General features: G+C 32.0%; 1 protein-coding gene across 1 annotated transcript in view; it reads left to right on the top strand.

Annotated features, from left to right (window-relative positions):
• The first annotated feature begins 7,327 nt into the window (after positions 1-7,327).
• LOC107446813 (speckle-type POZ protein B) overlaps positions 7,328-10,112 on the top strand; it is a 35,950-nt gene continuing 33,165 nt past the window's right edge. The window contains exon 1 of the mRNA XM_071186433.1: positions 7,328-7,418. The gene's annotated coding sequence lies outside the window, so the exon portion shown is untranslated. The remainder of the gene's footprint in view (positions 7,419-10,112) is intronic.

Here is a 10,112-nt window from a genome sequence, read left to right as displayed (position 1 = left end):
TCTATGCCTGCAGGTGTTCTATTCATCCCCAGATAATTGCCCTTTTACATCCTGGTAATGTGATATGAAGAGATGTTTATCTTGTCTTTTTGCTTGTGGTACTGGAAAAAGAAAGATTTATCTGAGGATCGGATCATTGGAAGTTTTTATTCTGCATTCTGGAGAGTTTTCTAAATGATTCTTTTCAATGTTTTATTTATTTTTTTGAAATTTGTATTATTGTTTTTAAAATTTGTATGTATGTTAAATTAATTTTTTTAAAACAAGCAAAATATCAAAATATTTTGAAAAATTGAAAAAAAAAAAGACGGTGTTGGTTGATTTTGCGCCTTTTTCAAATAATGCGCCCATGGCTCTCGCCATACCTGCCATACCCTAGATACGCCACTAAGAGTGATTTAATAAGAATGAGTCCCAGGGATGAACACTGGGTCACCCCTACATTAGTTGCTGATTCAATAAAAGTGCCATTAAAGTTAAAACAGACGTGATGATTCTTTCAATAGTCAAAGATTACTGCCAGCACCGAGTCGCCGAGACCATTAAGCTTTTGTTTAAGAATATGTCACTTTGCAGAGTTGGATGCATTTTTGATGTTGCATGGCGACGCCTACTGTGTGTTTGACCTCCTGTTTTGCAAGTTAAGAGCATCGTCCGCTCTAGTACTTCCTCTCCTGAAGCCAAATTGGTTTGGGTGTAATTTGGTTTTACTTTCCAAGAAGTAGATTAGTCTTTCAGTGATTAGTTTATCTAGAATTTTACCCCAGGTAGAGAGCAGCGAGATTTGACGGAAACTCTGGGGGAAGCGAGGGTCTTTACCTTGTTTAGGTCTTAAACAAATAGATGCAGATTTCCAAGGTTCTGGGAAAGAACCCAATTGTAAACATTTGTTGAGCACAACCCTGATCCAGTTGTTTGTTACAATAATATAAGTCCCTGTACACCTCAGGACCCGGAGACTTGTTGGATTTGATGTTTCTGATGACGAGTTCGATCTCAGCATAAATAAAAGGGGATCACCAATGCCTTCTAGGTGAATCTGAGCGGTGTCATCCTGTATCATGGGAAAATGATAGTTAAGTATATTAGTGATTGAACAGCTCAATGAAACATTTTATACACAGTTATAAAATTCGTTTACCCAAAGACTATTCTATGCAAAAACAAGCCTTAAGTAATTATTTATCATTTATTATTATTTTTGTGAAAACATTTCAAAAAATTTTGAATTTTAAGATATATAATTTTAAATAAATAAAAAATACCTGCCAACTTTTAATCCTTTCCATTATAATTTTTCCCAGTGGTATTAAAATAAAATTAAAACTTCAATTTTAAGCAAACAAATACGTTGTATTTGAGAAAACTTAAGTTGACAACCATGATAGTAACGCATATTAATATATGCGCTTAATTTTTGTAAGAATAGTGGTGATCAAAATCATTAAAAAATTAAAATTATAAAAGAAAAAATATTATATATTTACTACCACTTTAAATATGAAAATAAAATCATCCGGAAGAGTTGGCAGGTATGCTAAAGCTAAACAGAAAAAAATGGAGCCTTGGTGGCTCAAGCTGTAGAGCATTCGCCTCTCAATAATTGAACTAGGTTCGGATCCCCTGGTTGATGCGAATTTCACGATCGGCTCGCACCGACCATCCTACTGACAAAAAATATCCTCAGTTGGAGACCCCATGCCATGGGGCTAACTGTTGGATGTTTTCATGGTTTTCCTTTTTTGTAACGCAAATGCTAGTTACTTCCATTAAAAAGTCCACGAACGCTAGTTTGTCTCAATGTTTAATTCAGGAGTTCCATTATTTTCTGGGTTGGACTCAAAATTACAGGGCTACGCAGTCGAAAATTTAGAATCGGGTCAGCTGTTCAACAACTGTAATAGAATAAAATAAAAGCGAAAAAAATAGAGAAAAAAAAAAGAATTTTAACCGTCTCGCACAACGAAGGGGGAGAGTAGCGGATGTTTTAGACAGGTTTTGAATCAATAATTTTAATTGTATTTAGGCATGCCTTCAAAACAAAATACAGTTGCATGCGCGGTCTGAGTGCGGCTTTAGGTGACGGATCTTAGTTTTAAGTTTATCTCAGATTAAGTTTTATCTCAGTTCTCGCTTAACCTCTTGTCCACTGAAAGTCGACAAACCGGGACGAAATACACCATAGTAAATAAAATGGAAACTATTTAATGTTCCTAGGGCGGCCCTGTATGATTTGATCCGAAGAACGGTACCGATCCGTGGCCCCTGGGTTGGGGACCACTTTTGTAGATAGTTATAGGGGCCCAGGAGATAGAGCGTCCGCCTTCCAAAACCGGATTCGAATCCCAGTCAATACGAATTCCGCATCCTGCTTGCACCGACCACAGTGCTGATGTGAAATATTCTCAGTGGTAGACGGATCATGGGTTAGAGTCCCCTTGCCGTCAGGCTAACCGTGGGAGGTTCTCGTGGTCCTCCTCTCCATTTAACGCAAATGCGGGTTAGTTACTTCAAAAAGTCCTCCGTGAAGACAAATTTCTCCCAATACTTGATCCAGGCGTTCCCTAGTCTTCTGGATTGGGTTCAAAATTACTAGGCTACGGAGTTGAACATTAGTAGTTGTAAACCCAAAATCGGGTCGGCTCTTCAACGACGGTTATATATATATATATATATATATAAAAGAAGAAAAGAAAACTAGTCAGAAAAACCACGCTTTTATGACTTCAGCAAAAGGCAGAAGGAAATAACGTGACTAAATACATTCCCCCCCCCCCCNACATTCCCCCCCCCCCGAATGTCACATTTAAAAAATGTATAAAATTTTTAATGATTCTACACAAAGATTTTGAAACATAACGCTAGGAAATATCTAACAATTTTTCCAAAAATTACAAAAATCAGTTACATTTTAGAGGTGCCTTTTAGTGGGCCCTAAAATATTTGGGGACTTGAGGCTACAGCCCCAGTTGCCCCCCTCTTGATACAACCTTACGTAGTTAACCATTTCTTTATTTAGATGGCTTGAGGTTATTGTTTAAAATCCTGTTAAGGACTATTCTTAGTCATTAATCTCAGTTACCACACAAGGTTATTTCCTTATTATTAATATAAAAAGCGTACATTTAGATACTTCAAAAAAATAACTGCCATTATTTAAATTTCTCAAATAATTTTTTCTGCAACTTGACGCGTAGCCGCTGTAGGGTTATTTCCTCTTAAATGTTAAATTTATCTTGGCATTTAAAGTTCTTCAAGATCTTGACGTTTTCTTCAAGATCGATGATCCGGAAATAACCAGATCCGACAACTCAACTCAGCATTAAAAGAAGAGGGAGGGAAGGGGATGTAAACAAACAAACGGGATAGTTTTTGTTTTCAAGGAAAACGTCTTTTACCATTGTTTTTAAGCGAACTTGTTTTAATTTCGCTTTGCTCCCGGCAATATAATTCTTAGCCTTTGACATTTCTTTCAATTTCAACAGCAATTTTGATATTCTTATCTCGTTTTTTAGTGTTTATTATTCAAAAAAAAGTTAACGAAAATTGAGGAGGTGATATCTTACTGCTATTATGCATTATTTATTTTAACATCAACTCCACACATTCTATTTGACCTGTTTGTAAGTTGCGACCTAATTTGTTATCAACAGTTGCGTTCCAACAACGCTGATTAATGACTTAACCTTCACCTGATGAACTTTAAATTTTTTAAAAAAATGTACAAAAAATAAAATATCGAGATATTTATATTTTACAAAAAATATTTAATATCGAGTTTTTTTACAAAATTTCTTCTTCATGTTTTGATGAATCGTTTTCTTTTTAAATTTGCCGAGTTTTTCAAAAATGCGGATGATCTGCAGAAAAAATAAAATATTTAATAATTACGAACAATTAGGCAACCTTTTCGGAAGTTCTGTAGTCATATGTAATAACGCTTTTTTGAGAATAAAATGATATTTTCATAACCTGCTGTGAGATCGCAACGGTTACTCATGACTTTTAAATCAAGTTTAGCCTATCTTTTAGTCAGCGCTCTATATGTTTAGTCTGAAAATGGCGCAAAACATCAATATGGAGGAAAACCACAGTTTTCAGAAAATAAAAAGCGCTTGTGGTCTAATTTTTTAATACTTAAAAACTTACTCGAAAGCTGCATTATCTGAGCTCATAAAAAATTTACAAAAAATGAGAATAAGGCAGAGATTTTGATAATGTTTATCTGGGTGTGAAAATGTCGCCAAATTGGCGATTTTTCACAAAAAGTTTAAAAACTTATAAAATATTTAAGTTATTTGTCTGTTCTAAAGCCCAGATAAGTCTTTACTGCAAGATAGTATTATATATTTTAAAATTATTGCTTTGCCTCAAGTCTAAGGTATTTAAACGGCGGCCTTTTTTATTTTGCTTGGCGAAATAAGAGATTCCAAAAACCATGTTTAGCATTTCATACAGTATAAGTAGTGTTTCACCTCTATGGAATAATTCAAATTATATTGCTCCAAGAGGAGGCAAGTAAAAAATATGGATTCTATTGATATGTATTTTATTTTATATCCGTCGTTGAACAGCCGAACCAATTTTGAGTAAACGACTATCTGACTGAAAATATTCATCGACATTCTACAGTATCTGTAGACGCCGTGGAATATGTTTTTTTTTCAAACTCGACATTCTACGGCGTTATTGAAACATCGATCCATATCAGTTTTGCAATGTCGCATAATATTTAAAAAAAAGCGGGCGTTTTTATTATAGATCGATGTTTTGGAACAAAATCGATCGACGTCGTAAGCGAACTTTTTCGAGATGAATCGATATTGAGTGCTACTTGGGACGTTCAATTCTGCAACCGTGTAATTTTAAACCAAATCTAGAAGACAAGGGAGCTTCTAGATCAGGGGTTTCCAACTTACATGAGGCCGGGGGCCGCAATTAAAAACAACAGTCAAATGGCGGGCCCCAATTTAAAAATTTTATATAGGACTCTTTTATGTTTGAGGGAGCATTAAATATTGCTGTCAGATTTTTATAAAAGTTTTTTTAATATTAAAAAAATAATAATAACAAGCATTACAAATAATGCTTGTTACGTATCATTTTGAATGTTCTCTTAATCTGAAACTTAGTGACAAGATTTTTTCACTTTCAAATTTAATTCTGCGATAAATTAAAATTTTTTCGACTTATTAGGAATTATAGCAACAATTAAAAAATTCTCGAGCATCTGAAATTATTTTTTTTTCTTTTCCGCTCACGCGATATTCAATTCAAGTAATTTAGATAAAACATGATATTCATTCCCTCTTTTATGCACTTTAAAATTTACAAATGTAAATAATTTCGTCCAAAATGAGTGGTTTCAAAAAGCTAAATTGGAGAATTTCTGATACGCACATGCTAAATTATATTCACAAAATAAAAAAAAGATTTAAAAAAAGAAATAAAAAAAAGAGAGCAACATACACGATTATTTTTGTATTTGAATAAATATTTTCTTGGATGCAAAAACCGAGAAATAAATTTTTTTGCTCCGTTGATATGTTAAATTTCGCAAATGACAAAAAAAAATTAGGCTTTTTTTTTTTAAAATTTTTTTTAAAATATATTTTATAGATTTTTTACGAAAATTGTCCGTTAAGAAAACTAATATGTTTTAGTTCGCGGGCCACAAAAAAAGGCTTCAAGGCAAAGGCTTCACAAAAAAAGGCCCGCGTGCCACCAGTTGGAAATCCCTGCTCTAGATCGAGTATTGGGAGAAATTTTTGTCTTCATGGAGGACTTTTTGATGAAACTAACCAGCATTCGCGTTACATGGAGAGGCAAAATGCGAAAACCTCCCACTGTTAGCCTGACGACAGGGGGAGTTTCACCCATGATCCGTCTACCCCTGAAGATATTTACGTCAGCATGGTGATCAGTGCGAGCCAGGTACGGAATTCGTATATTCATCCATACCTGGGGTTCAAATCCGGGTCACCTCATTGGGAGGCGAGCCACCAAGACTTTTGATATGAATTGCAGTAATTATGAAGAATTTAATTAAAGAGAACGTGAAAATATTTTAAATTTACAATAATTAACAGGTAGAAAAGTCAGTTTTTTTATTTAATGAAGCTGGCAGCAAATTATCTTCACAATAAGAGCGAATAAAAGTTTTTGCAATAAAAGCGAAATAAACTTGTTTTCACAGTAACATTCTATCAGTTCTGAATAAAATATTTCTCTATAAGTGATATTAAATGTGACTAGTACACGTATTTTGTTTGTGAAATACTTCAGGCATTTCAGTTTTCAATTTAAATTATTGACCTTCAAGCAATTTTTGTTTAAAATATGAAATAACTAACTAAAATGAAAAAGATGTTTAGACTAAGAATAAAGACAGAGCAAAGATATTCGGACTAAGAATGCAATGGTATAGGTAACTTATTCGACGATACAAAGAATGCAAAGGTAACTTATTCGATATGTTATTCCAAGCATTACCTTACACTTATACTTATTGAATTATTGAAAGAAATCGCAATTTTCAATTAAGACCCTGTGTCTATTTACAAATTAAAAAATATTTCGAAACTAAAAAAAAAATAATAATAATATAAAGAAAGGAAAGAAAAGAAAGTAAGCAAAATATATAGTGTCGTCATCAGTTCACACGATTATATCGAAAAAAATTGTGCTTTTTAATATTATGTTAATATAACTAAAACAATAGTGTGAGAAGCACTAAAAATTGAAATTAAAATAGAACTTATTAATTAAAAAATGTAAAAATAAAAAAAATTGCTAAATAAAACAATCAAGTAAAAACAGAAAATAAAAATTCAAGAAAATACAAACTCAAAATGCAATATATGAAACAAGAAGCGAATTCAAATGAACTTTCGCTTAGAGGCATTTTTCGAAAATGATTTAAAATGTTTTTGTAACAAGTTTGCCTGGTTAAAAAAGAAAAAAAGGAAAATCGATGCGTAAATAGAGGATGAAGGCAAATAACTAATGGCAAATATATATATATATATATATATATGNCTTTCTTTAATTCTAATATATATATATATATATATATATTTCTGAGCTTGTTTTAGACATTGCAAAAAATCATTGTTTAAGGCTGAACAGAAAGAAGCGATTAAACTACTTATCTTCAGTTGTGACGACAATAGATAGCGTATCTCTCAGAAAATTTCGACAGTGCTTTTAAACCATATTTTTATTGAGAAAGTTTGTAATTCGTAATAAGCTCTAAAATGGCTAGTTTTCTGCAAGAGAAAAATCTTTTATTAGTCTATTCAAAACATTTCTTTTTTTTCACATGGCAGTTTAATGAAGAGGACATTAAACCTGATTGCAGCATTCGGAGTTCTGAATTTCAATTAGAAAAGGGAGATAATTCGTTTCTTGAGATGCAAGTAAGTAAATATTCAAGTCTTTACTTGAATTTACAGAATCCATCAATCGGTATAAAAATTAGATCGTTCACTATCATTGTAAAAGACGAGGTCTCTACAATTTACAGCAAAACACTATCGAAGAATTATTTTGAAGATGATGAAGACGAAATCGATTTTCTTGAAGACTTCACGAACAAATTACCACCATCCGTTAAATATCCATTAGTCATCACCTGTAGTTCTGTCGACTGGAATGCTGTTGATGAGTGTAAACATTCAGAGAACTTATCACTGACGAATAATTTGCGAGAGCTTTCCTTGCATTTTAAAAAAGTTCTGGATGAAACCATTTACTCGGACATCGTTCTTAATGTGGATGGAGACAAAATCAAAGCTCATAAATTGATATTACAAGCTCGTTCCCCTGTCTTCCAAAAGATGTTCACTCATGAAGCCGCGGAGAATCCGATTGCTATCTCAGACATTGGATCAGAAACAATGAAGAGGCTTCTCAATTTTATCTACACTGGTACAACGGATGAATATGGCTTTGAAGAACTTTTGGAATTGTACTATGCCGCTGACAAATATGAAGTGATTTCTTTACGAGATAGTTGCAAAACAAAATTGCTAGACCTTCTTCAAGTGGATAATGCGTGCGTCTTATTTGTCTTAGCAAACAGACACAGTGACGAAGCTTTCAAAAATAAAGTGGCGCAATTCATAAGTGCGAATTTTAAATCAGTGGTCAAAACAGAATCTATTGATGAACTGAGTAAAGATGACATGAAATTTCTCATGCGTTTGTGTGCGGATGCTATGGAAAAGTGAATAGTTTGCAGATACTTTTGATTTTAAAATTAAGTATATAATGATTAATTGGCCTAATTTTACAATATTGGGTGAAATACTGATGTGAAATTGCTTATGTGTCTGGCATGGAAAAGTGAATGCATTTTGCCAAATTGATTTAAAATTTCAGAAAGTAATTAGCAATTAACAAATTGCAAGTTTTTTTTTTAGTTTTAAAAATTATAGCTTAATTATTAACTTGTGTTAATTTATATTATGTCAAGCCATTTGAAAAGGCGGTTACTTTTTTTTTCAAAAGAGAGAACAGTGTTAGTTCTAGTGTTTGATTATTCTTGTTTATTTTACAGAAACTAGATAGTTCTATCAACCATATGTAAAGAATGCAAATATTTAGATTTGGTCAATAGGTAGTTCTTTTTTAAAAAGTAAGTGGTAGGTAGCAGAAAGAAATATCCACTAAGTATAAATAAATGTTTACTGCCACTTTTATGATATATCACTTTTTGTATCTGGGTATATCTGAGTTAAACAGTATTGAATTTATTTCCTAAGTATTTCTGTTTTCATGGAATATTTTTGCAGAATTTTTACCTAACTTAGGAATATCCTTAGTTTCAGAAAATATTTTTCTAGTGGTAATTATTGTATTGTATGAATTTTTCTTAAATAAATTGGATTTAAATTTTTTTTGTCTACAACTGCATATAAATGATTTAAACAGTGATATAAATGGTCATTGGCCATACTTTTAAGTTCCAATAAGAAGTTTGCAAAAATTCTAATTGCTTTAATTTTTTCATATGCGAATTAAGTTTTTTTTTTTTTAAATTAATCTAATAAAACTTGAATATGTACTAACAACGTATCACTGTACCATCAAAATTAAAAGGACTCACCACAGAACGAACTTTTTATCAATGGATCGTTCCGAAATTGATCATGTTTTACTAATGCAGATGCATTTCTAAAGAATCATTCGGTCATCTTTACACAATGTGGCTGCTTTTCCCCCCACCTATTTGGAGAAGGAATACAACTTGAAGGACCAACTGATGTAACACATTAGAGACAAAATGGTTTATCTGATTGAAACTTTTTAAACCGGTAAAACATTTCTAATAGGATTGAACACTATTTTATCCTACGATTTTACTCAATTTGAGGGTATTTCTCAAGGAAAAAATTAAATTTACTCAAAAGTTTTTTCAAATGCTTAATCGGGGACAGATATCAATTCAATGTTTAAAATATACAGTTTTATAATACATTCTAAAATAGATTTTGGATCAATAATTTATCTGTCTGTTCTCAAATCCGTTTTACGATATTTTGAATATCTTCATAGATAAGGTCTTGGAATCCATCAGTTTGTAGTGGAAAGATTTGTGTGGAAGGACAGTTCTTTAACAATTCACATATTTCAAAGTTGTAATGTATGCATTAAATGTATTTCGCCTCACCAAATATTTTAAAGTCAGAGTGTTTAACAATATTCTGTCACTTATTTTTATTGTTGAACTAACTTTTTATGGTCGTAGAATATGAATATTTCGAATATGAATTATTTTTGAATAAATAAAATTTTATTTAAGTAAATTTTTTTTTAAAAAGTGGCTTTTAAATTAAAAGGACCTGTTGATACATATGATGACCTATCGATCATGGATTTATTAGGTTGGGTTGCTAAGTCATTTTATTTTTATTTTATAACCGCCGTTGAACAGCCTACCCAATTTTTAGGTTCACGATTACTAATGTCCAACGTCTTAGTCTAGAAATTTTGAATCAATCCAGAGAACAAGGGAACTCCTTTATCAAGTATTTGTAGAATGTGCCTTTGCGGAGAATTTTTTGAATTATTTTTGAATAAATAAAATTTTATTTAAGTAAATTTTTTTT

Source organism: Parasteatoda tepidariorum, chromosome 10, assembly GCF_043381705.1.
Source record: "Parasteatoda tepidariorum isolate YZ-2023 chromosome 10, CAS_Ptep_4.0, whole genome shotgun sequence".
Taxonomy (NCBI): domain Eukaryota; kingdom Metazoa; phylum Arthropoda; class Arachnida; order Araneae; family Theridiidae; genus Parasteatoda; species Parasteatoda tepidariorum.
Note: the sequence above shows the minus strand (reverse complement) of the source record. Positions and strands in the feature narration are given on the sequence as shown.